The sequence below is a fragment of the Microtus pennsylvanicus genome, chromosome 1 (assembly GCF_037038515.1).
Source record: "Microtus pennsylvanicus isolate mMicPen1 chromosome 1, mMicPen1.hap1, whole genome shotgun sequence".
NCBI classification, from domain to species: Eukaryota; Metazoa; Chordata; class Mammalia; order Rodentia; family Cricetidae; genus Microtus; species Microtus pennsylvanicus.
Genome location: NC_134579.1, coordinates 184,496,017 through 184,510,696, shown reverse-complemented (window position 1 = coordinate 184,510,696; position 14,680 = coordinate 184,496,017).

Here is a 14,680-nt window from a genome sequence, read left to right as displayed (position 1 = left end):
TTCAAGGCCAGCCTGGCCTATATATAGCAAGTTCCAGTGAGAACGTATCTAAAAAAGCAAATAAAGAAAGAAAAAATAAGAAAGAAGGAAATAAAGAAAAGAAATGGAGAATTAAAGAATATTAAATATTAAAAAATCTTTATGCATGGCAGGTGATAAGCAGTCAGAAGTAAACACATATAAAGTCTGTGCCATACTGAGACATGGTAATGAAAGAAAATGTTATACTAATTATCCATTTTTTTTAAACTTCAACATGTATTCATCATTGACTTTATTCAGAAAGGGGCATGCCAGAGCTACGAGTCTGTTGAGTTTTATGTTGATCAGCAGACACTTAGAAGCACACAAACGGCAGGGCTTGCATGAGAGAGATTGTATATAGGGGTTGAAAGCTTAAGTTTTCCTACACGAAGATTGACTTGGTCATTATATAAGATAACTATAAACATCCAGTAGAACAAAGTCTTGAGGTTACTGGACAGTTTACTGGCAGGTCAATTCTAGAATACTCTGTCTCTGCTGAAAGAGCAGAGATGTGTACTTAGAAGATAACCTTTTCAATAGGCATTTGCTCTACCTGTTTACAAGATCCCTGCCTGCTTTTATAGATTTTCGATGTTTCAATTGTTCTTTATGTATTTATGCAATACTCTTTCTGAGAAGGATACCTCTTTCATAGCTGAAGAAATGTCAGCTATGTCATTGTTTCTGGGATTGCCCTTCACTTTAATGGACAGGCTGGTTGATACATCAGTGGAATACCAACATTAGAGACTGTCACTATCTTGTAAGATTAGTGGTATGTGATTCATATATGTGACATAATAGCTCTGTGGAACTGTTGCGTACCCCCCTCCATTGGAAACTTGCGCAGTGCCTTCTGGTACCATGAAAACCTCAACCAATACAAAGTATCACAGGTAAATGGCCAGGAGAGGTGACACCCCCACCCTGGTGAAAAACGTATCAATTGGTAGCCCAGGGCCAAATGTTCAGGCCTGACAACATGCATGAAATTAATATAATATGGACTTTCCAGGCTATATTTTGGAATATATATGTATATATATGAGTCCAGCTCCACCAGAGTTCAGGTCCCAAAGAGGAGGCGTGGAGTCAGTGAAGGAAAGGAGAATACTGCCATGATTTGAGGGTGAATTGGGATTCTTCCATTTATTGGAAGAATACACCTTTCATACTGTATAATTGCAGAAAGAACTAAATGAGAGAAAGGGGGCATGTGAGCTGGGGTCTGGCTCGTGAGCAGGAATTGAGGAAGTTAGTATTAACCTTGACAAGTTAATAGGCACCAGTCATATATTAATGGAAACGCCTCAAGTTCCTCTTGCCAAAGATAATAATGACTCCATTTTTTAGCAATCAGGAACTTTTTTCAGACCCCTGAGGGAATGGGCACTTTAGGCTAAATGTTTGTCCTGGGGAAAAGGACTTCCTTGGGGGATCAGACACTTCAGTATAGAATAATGTCGTTTTTAAAATATAACTCAGTTTATCAAATAGCCAAAGCTTATAATAAGCAAAGATAAAGGTAGACAGATATTACCATGAACCTGAGTAGGCCTTAGGAATTTATAAATCTTGATTATCAAGTATACCTTATTTAACAAGCATATGTTACTTATCTAAATTTTCTAACAGCTTGGTGTTAACTCATGTGGAGTAAACAGAGTTCTCATACTATATAATTTCATAATGGTGGGGATATTTTCCAAAGAAGTATATTGCTTAAAGAAGCTATAAACTCTTGCTCCATTGAAGCCCATAGGAAAAGCATAATAGTGAGAATCATTGGAAATGAAAGTAAAAGGGTACTGGAGAATTGAGATCCACAAAGTTGAAAAGCTGGAACTTAATCAATCAACAGCGGCTGCCATGTGATCCACACCATATATCCAAATACATGTATGCCTGCAATAACAATTGATGAAAAAAGAGGCTGTGAAAATGAAAAAAAAAGTGTGGTGAGGTATATGAGAGTATTTGGAGGGAGGAAAAAGAAGGGGGAAATATAATTAAAATATAATAAAATCCTCAAATATAAAAACTAAGATTAATGGCATCTTTTTCAGTCAAAATTGGTATAGGTTTTGGCTCTTAGAAAGTTAGACATGTACCAAGGTGATTATTATACAGACCAATTTTCTAAAACCCTGCTTAGAGCCACCAATTAAAAAGAACCTATTCAGCCAGAAGTAGAATCTTTAAAAAGCTGGCTCTGCCACAACGGTGAAAAGATTAATGATGTGACATATTCCAGTTTAACTAACCCATGTTTTTACTATCACGTTCTTTTCTTGTTTCTATGTAACGTGAACCAACTAGTGAGCCATGTCTACCATCTACTGTATGTTGTACAATTAACAGCTACCCATTTAAACTGGTTACATCATCATCACCATCATCTTTATTATTATCATCGTAGATAACATCATCGTGTTTTTGACAAGAGAAAGTAAAAAAAAAAAACCCGAGTGGAAAACTTGGTTTACGCTGTTATTAAACCTAGAGTAAATATTAGCTGCCAAAGAGTGGTGATATCACATAAGTCTAAAACCTAGGACAGTTCAGGTTTTAAAAAGATATGCTTTCTATGTTTGGTTTCTTTCTGCTTCTATATTTTTGTTTATATATTGTAGCTGGAGAGATAATTTTACAGATGGTATTTTGTTATATCTCTAATTATTCTGTTGAATCCAATAGGTCACCAGTTGTCAAACTGTTAGATACCAACTACAGATGCTGAAAGATGGAAGAATTCAGAAAGCCATTCACAAAGCTGTTCAAAAAACATCTGGATTGACTTTAGCATGGGAATACATAGAATTGGTTATAATTGGTGTTCTAATGGTTATGAGAACTGAGTAAATAATCCTTACACATGTCTCATATTGACCATAGAGTGGTCACATGGCACAAATTCAAATAGCTCTGGAGCAATGCAAACCTTGAGAAATTGATCCAACACCAAATTATAACCTACAGACCATGGAAAGAACTTCATAATGGAAACTGATAGACTTTTCAAGTAGATTGACTGTAAACACAAAATATCAACATATTCAGCAGGATTAAAGATCTCTACCTATCACAGTCTCCTAATGGTAGAGGAGTTAGGGTAGAACTGCTGTCTCTGCATTCCTCACAAGCCAGATTTTGCTACTCATTATCTTATTCAATATGCACACATTAAAAATGGACAATGATATTCAGTGGGGGAAATGTTGTGGAATAATCCTCTGTACACTGTGAATATGTATTAATCTCATTGGTTTAATAAAGAAGCTGACTGCCCAATAGGTGAATAGGATACAGTTAGGTGGGAGAGCCAAACTGAGAGTGATGGGAAGAAGAAGGGCAGGGTCAGAGGTCACCAGACAAACAGACAGAGGAACAGGATGAATATGCCATGGTAATAGTGGTATCACCACATGGCAAAGCATAAATAATAAATATTGGCTAATCTTAAATGTAAGAGCTAGTTAGTAATAAGCCTGAGCTATTGACTGAGGATTTATAATTAATATTAATTTGGAAGTAGGCTGGTGGGACAGGAAAACTAAGCCAACAATTTCAAAATGCTAGACAAATAGAAAATATTTGAATGAGTTCAAGTGAATCACTACGTTTTGAGTAATGTGTTATTAACCCTTAGTAGTCAAAGAGCTACTTGCAAGTCAGCCTGAGTCTGAGAACTTTCTCAGGCACCTAACTCCTTTTCTTACACCCTTATATCAACTATGAATACTTTTATGTAGGGAAAAGGTTATTTTAGCCAATCTAACTTTGTACTGTGTTCTTTTACTTGTAAGCTACATTTTCAGAAAAACTTTAAGCATATGGTAGGAGGACACTGATCTGTTACCAATTCTCCTAACCAGTTGGAGCCTGTCAGCTTCTTCTAAGTTTACTCTGTTTTGATTGTATTGTTTCTGAGTTTACTTAAGGGCAGATGTACCAAGAATATCCTGGAACCATGGTCTCATAAAGAATAGTGGTAAAGATATAGTGATAAAGATTTTTATCGTAATCTCCAGGGCATATGGAAGACTTCCGAGTATGTCCAGATAAGGTTATTTCTCCGCAAGCAGAACTGGCAATATGTTTAGGACTTTACTAAAGAAAGTCAGACATAACTTTCTCAGCAAAGGACATAAAATTAATCATAATACTAGAAGCTCCCCCACCTAAGAATTTAACACACAGAGACCAAAACTGAAAATGAGAGACAGCATAACAGACATCAAAGCATTTGGCTCAACTTTGCTGGAGCTGTGTCAAACAGCTGGCTGTGCTGGCTTCCTGACTCTCGCCATTTCTGGTGGATATGGTGACGCCACCAAGACTTAACCTTCTTTTTTTAATTTATTTATTTATTAAAGATTTATGTCTCTTCCCCACCACCACTTCCCATTTCCCTCCCCCTCCCCCAATCAATTCCCCCTCCCTTGTCAGCCCAAAGAGCAATCAGGGTTCCCTGACCTGTGGGAAGTCCAAGGACCACCCACCACCCTTCTTATTCTCTTAACACGAGATTCTTGGCACAGGGGGGAAGGAGTGTTACAAATTCTTGAGGTGCCTTGTTTCAACAGTTAGAAAGCCAGAGTGACTATGGGATAAAGCCAGTTCAGGCACCCTCTCCTCTGCTGCCCAAGGAATAAGCTGGGGACATCTCCTTGGACACCTGGGAGCCCCTCTAGAGTCAAGTCTCTTGCCAACCTTAAAATGGCTTTCTTAATTAAGATATCTACTTCCCTGCTCCCATATCCACCCTTTCTCCATCTCAACCATCCCATTTCCCCAAGCTCTCCCAATCCTCCCCTTCTCCCTTCTCTCTCCCCATCTCTCCTTACCCCCACCCTACTTCAGCCTATGCTCCGAACTTTTGCCTGGCAATCTTGTCTACTTCCAGTATCCAGAAGGATAACTATATGTTTTTCTTTGGATTCATCTTCTTATTTAGCTTCTCTAGGATCACGAATTATAGGCTCAATGTCCTTTATTTATGGCTAGAATCCACTTGTGAGTGAGTACATACCATATTCATCTTTTTGGGTCTGGGTTATCTCACTCATTAAAGTGTTTTCTATTCCGTCCATTTTCATGTAAAATTCAAAATGTATGAATATCTTGCGTATCACCTAGAACCTTCATCTGGTGATGGATGGAGATAGAAACAGAGACTCACATTGGAGCACTGGACTGAGCTCCCAAGGTCCAAATGCAGAGCAGAAGGAGGAAGAACATGAGCAAGGAAGTCAGGACCGCGAGGGGTGCACCCACCCACTGAGACATTGGGGCTCATTTAATGGGAGCTCACCAAGGCCAGCTGAACTGGGACTGATGGAGCATGTGATCAAACTGGACTCTCTGAACATGGCAGACAATGAGGGCTAACTGAGAGATCAAGGACAATGGCACTGGGTTTTGATTCTACTGCATGGACTGGCTTTGTGGGAGCCTAGTCTGTTTGGGTGCTCACCTTCATAGATCTGGATGGAAGGGGGGGACCTTGGACTTCCCACAGGGCAGGGAACCCTGACTACTCTTAGTAGTGGAGAGGAAATGGGGGAGTGGGGGGAGTGGGAAGGAAATGGGAGGAGGTGGAAATTTTTAATAAATAAATAATTAAAGCCAGTGTGAAAGACAAAGTGTTTCTTTAGAATATTCTCATTTCTTCCAGACATGCTGATTCCACCAGCACTAAGGCTAGAGGTGTACATCCACACTTGGCTTCCATATGGGTGTTGTGGGTTTTAAATGAAGTCTTCAGACTTCAACAGCACCCATCTCTGTAGCCAAGATTAGGCTTTTGAAGACCAGAACTCTTCCTTGTACTAGAAAGTAAGCATCCACTGAGGGGCCCTTTCTGAGAAAATTGTGTTTGCTGTAGCTAAGTAGATAGAGCAAGGCTTTCATGATGGATGGTGAGCAATTTGTCAGATCATACTTCAGAGGACTAGAATTATATCTAGCAATAAAAGAGGTAATTTGGATGTGACAACTTTGTGTCAAGAACAACTAAAAACAAGAAAAGTCACCAAGTGTTCAGGGGATCTAATATTACTGGCTTTGGAGATTGTCAGGTGCACTTTACCAGGACACTGAAAACTTTTGCAAACTTCCAGTATTGACTAGCTTTATTGATACATATCCAGTTGGGTTGAAACGCATTCCAATGGGACAAAAACCCTCAGTAATGATGTGGGTTCTGCTAAAGCACATTATTTTCTAGTATGACATGCCCAACTCTATTCAAAAGACAGGAGCCTTGCCTTTGACTGCAAGGTAATGGTAATCCCACTAGCCAAGAATAAGATCACTACCACAATTTAAAGTCAAATTTGAAGCAAGTGTAGAATACTGGCCAGGTGGATGGACTCTTTGGGCACGTTCACCTATGGTTTCCCAAAAAATGTCCCCAAGTCACATTTGCAGGGGCTTAAGAAGGCAAATCCATAATTCACCTCATTTCCCATGAGGTCCAGTCAGGGGCAAGCATATATCCTGATGTCTTTTCTGCTTGTATATCTTCTGCCTACATCCAATCAGGGACAAGGGTACATTCTGACATAATTCCTGCCCACGTCTGATTAAGAACATCATGTGCAGATAGTCAAAAAACTTATTTAGCAGAGTGAAAATTTTGCTTGTTATCTCCCATAAACAATAGTCTTCTGAATTTTATGAGCTATCTATCCTTAGACAAGGGGCTTGCAGATCAGAGGCATTTTGTTTCATGAATCTCTTAGGCATAGTAATTAAAACATAACTTTGGCTCTCACAGTAACACAGGGGCTTAAATGCCTCAGGAATCTACTGGAAACTATATGCAGCCTGGAGCCTTCAATCTACTCGTAAGGTATGAATAAACCATACCCTAAAAATGACTTTGGACAAAGTATGTCAAGAGACAAATCTAACATGGAAGATGATTCTGTCTATCTCCCTTCTTTCCTCTTAGAAGTGGATTGCAATTGAGTTCTTATGGAATTATGTGTGGAGAATTTTAAAAAATATTTTACAACGATGATACTTTCCACATACTTAGAATATGAAAGTAGAAAGAAGCATCATGTGCAACCGCTCAGTTAAGCTCTAGTCTGTATGTGTGATCTTTCTTCTTTAGGATAAGATTGCATCCTGAAAACCCACTAGCACCTTTCAGAGAAAACAGAGCCCAGAAGATCAATTAATAGAAAAGTGCAATGTGTTTTTAACCTCTCACATATCTGTCTTTAACACTTGACAAGTTTTAAGATATCGATCTATCACACCCAAGTAAAGAAGGTAAAGATCCCCCTACACCAAAAAAAAAAAAAAAAAAAAAAAACCATGACCCTCTAGATTCAGACAGGAAAGCTTAGATAAGCATGTGAGACATTGCTTAGACTCTGCTTCATTCACCTTTTCCTTGGTCAAAATCAAATCCAGTCTATCCTGTTTATAGACTGACCTCTTATGCTTTTTGTGGTGAAATATCCACCTTGCCATTCTACTTATTTGCAAGGTCTCTCTAAGTGGTCAGGGGATCTAGGGAAAAGCATTCACCTTTAAGTTAAAATGTATGAACTTAGAGGAAAATATTACATTTGAAACTTTTAGGCCCATAGTCTTAGTAAGTAGAAAGGGGAAGAGTTCTAAAAACAGGAGAGAGGAAAAATATCATCCTCAGGAATAGACAGGTGGGGAAGACTTAGGCTGTACTTATCTGGAATTCTTTTGACCTGTGAGAAGTGAATTCATTTGGGTACAGAATTCTAGTGCAGTTGTCCTGAGTAGGCGCTAGCCAAGGTCCTTCATATTTTCTCACTAAATGCCTCAGAGCCTCTCCAATTCCTCAGGCACGTTGGCCACCGGCGACTGTGCAGCTGGCTTCTGGGTCCGGTTTTTCCCGTGGCCATGGAAGCTCAGGCAGTATGTGGGCTTCTCTGGTTGTCTCTGTTCAGCATTGCTTCCTTGCTCTCTTTGTGTTCATGCAGCTGCTGACCAGCCAGGGACTCCCAAGGAGCGCACCATCTGTGTTTTAAACGGAATAATTGTTTTGAATTTGAGCATATCTTTCAGTACTTAATGCTAAAATCAGATTCAGGCCGGCCACATGGCTACAAGTGTACCATAACACCTATTGGCAGGTAAGAGTTATTGTACCTACTCCAGCTCAAACTCAACCACAGGTAAGATTTATAGTTTAAAATATAAATCAAAGATTATAATTTAAAAGGACGAGATTACAGACAATTTAACAATCTAAGAATCCAATAGCTTTTTTACTTATACTATATATGATGTTATATAAGGTTTATATGATTTCACTCCTACATTCCTCTGTTTGGTTCTGGGATTAGCTTTGTCCTTCATATTTTCTCCTTAAAAACATGGTTTGATAATAGGGCCAAGAGTGAGGCACTTTTAGAAATGATAGTCTTTACAGACTGATAATAACCCACTAAAAGGGAAATCCACCACTCTGGAAAAGGGTACAACCAATTTGACAAACAAAACCCAGTCAATGACAGAGGGTGCTGAGACATTGCCTGAGAGAATTCATACTGTTGAATGAATTAATCGAACTCCATATAATGGTTATGATAGATTGACTGATGGAATGTCTTTCCAGGAAGGTAATATGCATGCTATAAAATTATGTCCAAGGATGAAATTTTATCTTTACTGGACAGACTTCTTACCTTGGAATCCTCAATGAGGCCATTAAAACAGGACACCAAACAGGTGACCCAGACATTACAAAAGGCAGTGATAAAAATATTTAAAAAGATTAAAGAATTTATGAAATTTGATGACCAGGTACAAAAAATATAAAGACAAAATGTGGCCTCATTAGTATGCACCAAACTCCAGGATAGCTTGCCCAGAGTTCTACTTGCCTTTTTAGTAATAACATCAGAAAGAACATCTGACACAGAATAACCTAAGGCAGTCAAAGAAAATTAAACAAGCAATTGTATCTTATGGAATATATTCTTCTTTCATTAGGAAAATGGTCAAAACATGGAATTCAAGTGACAAGGCACCACCAAAAGATTGGATTCAATTAATCTCAGAGGTCCTAGAAAATAGACCTCAGCTGCTTTAAAAGTGTAGGCTCAAAAAAAAAAAAGAAAAATTAAATGGGATAATAGATAATTTAGTGTGAACTTATTCACACTAATAATAATAGTAGGTAATAGAGCAAATAAATGCTTGCTAGCTATCATTTATGGATAATTTATATTGCTATAGTTTTTGTTTGTTAATATAAGTTCAAATTATATTTGTTATTTCTGTTTATAATATTTATATACCAATGCAAAGTTATTCTGTCAGATTATATATGTGCATGTTTCTACCACTGTTTAGGACATTTTGAATATGGATACAACTTTTAGGATATATTTTCATATTGAATTATATATTATTTTTACCTCTGATCAAGATACTTATACATTGTTTACATTTCAAAGTCATTGTCTTAATTTGCTTCACATTTGCTTACAGATTATTTATTATCCTTACATGAAGTCTTAGTCTTTAACATATACAGGTATAAATATTATATGTCAATAGTTGTTCATGCTTGTTATACATATAGACAGATTTAACTAGGTTCTATAGATACATAGAGATTGTATTCTGCCTAGATAGCTAATCTTCAACCACTTCAAGGATCTGTAGAACATGGCATTTAAATACCTTAGATTATGTTGACATGAGACATGATTGCTACTGACAGCACCAATTTATTCTTGAGAGAATGTTGAGCACCAAAGATACTCGGAGTTTGTTTTCTTCTTGGCACAATTGGTCTTTGGGCAAGAAACTGCTCATGCTTCAAACACTGAAAAAGTACATGGTTTAAGGACTGAATAATCAGGACACAAGGAAAAGGACTGCCAAACCTTACCAAGACAGGATAAGATGGTTCTTAAATTTTTCCTGCCTCTGAAAATGGTCTGTCAGTTAAGCTAGACCTCAGCCAAAGTTGGTTGCTTTCACATTGCAAATGAGACTTTGGATGATTGCTTAGGTATCCAATTGTCTCTGTCATATACTGCTCACTTTGTAAGCTGCTTGATTGTAATTCCTGCCTGCTCAATTTAGAGTGTGGCTTTCTGGGACCTGGAAAAAAACAGCATGTAGCTTAGGTGCCCTCTCTTTGTGTGGTTCCCTCACAGCACAGCTAAGCTTTGTAGTAATAAAGGCGGCGGGCTGCGTTCCCAGCACCCCGGCCACCTGCTAGCTTATGCCCGAAATAACAACACACAAACTGTATTCATTTAATCACTGCTTGGCCCATTTCTATCTAGCCTCTTCTAGGCTAATTTTCACATACTAATTTAGCCCATTTCTAATCATCTGTGTAGCGCCGCTAGGTGCACTTACCGGGAAGATTCTAGCCTATGTCCATCCTGGGTAAAATCTTCATCGCATCTGCCTGGGAGAGCGGAGCATGGCGTCTCCCTGAGGCATCTGCTCCCGAGAGGTGAGCTGTGGAGTCTGAGCTCACTTCCTCTTCCTCCCAGGGTTCTGTTCTGTTTACTCCTCCCACCTATCTTCTAACCAATGAGGGCCAAGCAGTTTCTTTTTATTTAACCAATGACCTTCCTCCAACATTTCCCCTTTTTCGTTTTAAACAAAAAAAAAGGGTTTAACTTTAACATAGCAAAATTACATATAACGAAACAGTTATCAAGTAAAAGTTACAATAATCTTTATCATAACTAAGGAAAACTATAACTATAACTAATTATTCTTAACTCCATCAAAGACTCCAGAAAGATACAATACTACCTAAGCAAACAAGAATAAAGCAACTTTTAAAACTCTAGAAATGACAGAGACATCTCGCTGCCTGGACAGTCACCCAAAGTTCCCCTGCACCATTGGGGCATCCATCTTCAGCCTTCAGGCCCATGGTATCCAGCAGACATTTCCATAAAGCAGGAAAATTCAAAGTCAGTTCAGTCACTATCTGTTGTGTCCTGCAGAATGTCTCGCAGACTCTTTCATGAATCAGGAACCCCGAAAGATCATCTCACCTTAGGCAAGTTCAGTAGTCCTCTCTCTGTGGGTTCTCTGTGTCCAGTTTATGCAATAGTCCAGGCAAGAGCAGTTTCTTGCCCAAATGTTTATCAAACTCCATAACGAGCCTCTTCAATGCCCATCTTCTTCTTGAAGTAGATTGGTGCTGCCAGGAGCAGAGTGTCTCATTGTCACGAAAAGTCCTAAGTTATTAAAACATTTAAAATGCCTATCTAAAATATATCTACGCACATCTAGAAAATATTAACTAACATGACTACAAACTTGACTATTATTTATGATTATCAACAACCTATATTTCCTAATTATACATTACATTTTAATAATGAACTACACAATCACAATACCTTAATCAATATAAGAAATACATATACATATAACAAAATTGACTGTAAATCTCTATCAATAAAGCAAAATCTATAATAATGCAAATTATTCATACCTATATCATATCCCCCTTTAAATGTAAAAGAACATTTATAAACATTTTTTGGGAATATGGGCGCAGTTATTTCTCTCCAAACTGCTTCCTGCTGAATGGGGGCATCATTAATTAGGTCTTTCATGGTATAACCTGTGTGCTAGTTTCATCTCAGTTGGCAGTTGAGCGAAGCAATTTTCTGAAGGTGTTCACACCAACCCTTCAGGAGGGCGTGGTCCAGCATACCAAATCAGAATAGAAGAAATGAACAGGGTCTCATCCTCTGTGAAAACAAAATAAGAAACTCCTTTCCAAAGCATCATGTCCTTAGATCCAAATTTCAAATTTAAGGCATTTTCAAAATATCTATGTTGGATTAGTTCAGCAGCATTTATAAACAAATATCTCTTGGCATCTGTTGCTCCTTCCTCAGCATTCAAACAATTCAAAGAGAACATAATAGCATACAGTATCAAAATTCTCTGTCTATTTTCCATCTTTGTACAGCTTTGTTTTAACCTCTATTTCGTTTATTTTTACTTTTAACTTTTTGCTTTTTGAGACAGGTTCTCTGTATCTTTGACCTAGAATAACTCTGTAGACCAGGCTGTCCTGGAACTCTCACAGATCCGCCTGTCTCTGCCTCCCAGGCATTGGGATTAAAGGCATAAGCTACTACACCTTGAACTCACAGAGATCTGTTTGTCTCTGCCTTCTAGGCACTGGGATTAAAGGCCTGTGCTACCACACCTTGAAGTCACAGAGGTCAATCTCCCTCTGCCTCCCAAGAGTTGGGATTAAAGGTGTGTGCTACCACACACAACTCTCTTCCTTTTTTTTTTGTTTTTTACTTTAAGAACTTCAACTTTTAGTCTGTATATATTTTTAACATGCTGTAAATCATTTAAAATTTTTGTTTGTCTTTGACGCTCTCTTTACTGTATCTCTCTCTGTTTTCCTGACCACATGAGTCTTTAATTTACCAAGCAATCTCAGTAGGACTAAAGCCGTGGCTTTGACGGCTGGATCCAGCCCATTCCTTAGCTTTCCAGCCTCATGGCTGAGGTACTGGCTGTAGCCATGTTTACTGCCACAACTCTATGGCATTTCAAGGTCCCTGCCAGCAAGCGAGCTTCAGCAGCCTGTGCTTGCAAACCGCACAAACCGTCTGCATAAAAGAGTCAGAGTTTGCCCTGGCAGGACAGCCCAGTAAGCTGGCATTTTTAAACGGCACAGCTTTTTTCCTGCTACAGCTGAAAACCGAAAATCATGCGTTTAGCTTTTCGTCAACACCTTTTAAGTGTTTCGTGGCAGGACCTCTTAATGAGCTGTAGGATTTTGCAGCTAAAGCTGAGTCAGGAAGCTTCTCTTAGATGAGAGTGCTTGCTTGCCTCCAGCAAGCAGAGTGCCACAAATGCTTTAAAGCCAGAGTTCACGCTGGTAGCACAGCCCCAAGAAGCTGTGCTTTAAAATGACACAGCGTTTTTTCTGCTGCTGTTGCCGAATCAGGAAATCTCTCTATAGCACGCCACCAACAAAGAGCAAAAATATGTGTTAAACTCTCTCTCCCTTATTTTTAAGCCTTCTCAGGTTTTTTAAGTGGGTTTAGTCCATCCCGTTGGGCGCCATTTGTAGTAATAAGGGCGGCGGGCTGCGTTCCCAGCACCCCGGCCGCCTGCTAGCTTATGCCCGAAATAACAACACACAAACTGTATTCATTTAATCACTGCTTGGCCCATTTCTATCTAGCCTCTTCTAGGCTAATTTTCACATACTAATTTAGCCCATTTCTAATCATCTGTGTAGCGCCGCTAGGTGCACTTACCGGGAAGATTCTAGCCTATGTCCATCCTGGGTAGGAGCTTCATTGCGTCTGCCTGGGAGAGCGGAGCATGGCGTCTCCCTGAGGCATCTGCTCCCGAGAGGTGAGCTGTGGAGTCTGAGCTCACTTCCTCTTCCTCCCAGCATTCTGTTCTGTTTACTCCTCCCACCTATCTTCTAACCAATGAGGGCCAAGCAGTTTCTTTTTATTTATCCAATGACCTTCCTCCATCAAAGCTTGGACTTCTTATTCCTGTTTCATACGTTTTCCCCTTTTAATAAATAGAAATATATTTTTTGTCTTTTAGCTATCCTGGTTATTTCCTGAATCAAGTTAACTTCTACAAAGACAGTTTCTTCATTAACTGATGGTATTCATAGCATACAGAGGGGAATACCACATCACCTCCCCTTTTCTGTTTAAATAAAAAGGAATGTTTTAACTTTCATAACAAAAGAGGTATCTACTTTATCTTTTATCATAACTAAGGAAAACTTATCAATTCTTCAGTTCCATCAAAGACTCCAGAAGGATATATATATTACCTAAGTTAACAGGAAGTGCATTTCAAGCAACTTCTAAAAATTAGAATTTACAGAAATTTCTTGTTGCCTGGACAGTCACCCAAAGTTTTTCTGTAACATTGGGACATCCATCTTCAGCCTACATGCCCATATTATCTGGCAAATTTTTCCATGAAGTGGGAAATTTCAAAAGCATTTCCACCTATATTTTCACAAGAAGACATAATATAAAATCTGTAGAGTGAAAAAAGGCACGCATGCAAACAGATGAGTACTGGATAAGTCCGTAAAGTTAAATACACAGTTTACCTCTTCAGTGGAATGAGGTGTGGAGCCAATCCTCTCGGAAAGCAAGAAATTATGCATTTTTACAACTTGGTGACCCTTTGCTGTCTGATGATACAGGCTCTGCTCATATATTCCAGAATTTATGTTTTTACTTATCCAAGACCTTTCCTGCTAAATTTTTTTTATTGCTTTTGGATCATAAAACCTCTTATGAGTGATATCCCTTCTGTTTTACAACAGATTAAATGACTTCTCTGTTATCTGAGGGCCATGGCAATCTCAACACTCACAGGCATTATGTTTGTCACAGTCAAATGCCCTAGACCCTATATCTTGGGCACTACTATCTCTGAGTCAACACTATCCATCCTTATGAAAGAAACCAGATGTACATTGTAAGGATTTTCAATGCCTCAAATTTTCAGGAAATTGGGAATAAGTTAATCATCATCTGAATATTTTTTTTCTAAAAATTGAGCTGTACTTAAATATGGCTAAGCTAAATGATCTGGGTCAGGCTCTAGAAGTCCTGGTCCAACCTAGTGACAATAAAAATAGGCT